Consider the following 785-nt stretch of genomic DNA (forward strand, 5'->3'; position numbering starts at 1 on the left):
TGACAGTAGCAAAGGCTAATATAAAACTAGTCACTTCAGTGAGAGTCATAAAATACAGATTCTAACCTCAATCTGTTACTAATCAGTTGGGTGAGATTGTAGGCAATCTACACACTGTATGCATAAGTTATCTTTTGCTGCCCTTCAAGCCATCCCAGACCTTAGTGGCTTAAAACAACCATTTATTTAGCTCATGGTGTTTGGGGTTGACTGGGGATGTTTTCTGGTTTGAGTCTTCTCAGCTGATTTTTGCTGTGCTCTCTCATTAATCTTAGGTCAGTTGGTGAGTCAGCTGCTACTGGCTTATCCAGGCTGGCTTCTTTCATGTGTCTGGCAATGAGATGTGGCTGGTCAAGGTCACAGGGGAAATGGGTCTGGTGTCTCTCATCCAGCAGACTAGCTCACGCTCTTCACAGGGCGATCACAGCATTTACAAGAGCAACAAGAAAGCACAGTCCCAATGCCCAAGTGTTTTCAAGTCTCTGCTGGTGCCACAATTCCTACTGTTCTGTTGGCTAGAGAAATTACATGGCGAAGCCCAGATCCGAGGGGTGGAGAAATAGACTCTGCCTCTTGACAGGAGGAGCTACAAAGTCACCTTGCAGGGGTTATGCATACACGGATGAGAAGAATCGATGGCTGTATTTGCAATCTACCACACGGAATCAGCCAATTTTACACTCACACCCTCTGACTCTCCCCATAACCTTGTGAGGTAGGAAGTAGGACTGACTTGGATTAGATCCCAGGTCTCAGTCTGAAGTTCTGCTTTGTGTCTTTTTATC

The sequence above is a fragment of the Galeopterus variegatus genome, unplaced genomic scaffold, assembly GCF_000696425.1.
Source record: "Galeopterus variegatus unplaced genomic scaffold, G_variegatus-3.0.2 Scaffold910, whole genome shotgun sequence".
NCBI classification, from domain to species: domain Eukaryota; kingdom Metazoa; phylum Chordata; class Mammalia; order Dermoptera; family Cynocephalidae; genus Galeopterus; species Galeopterus variegatus.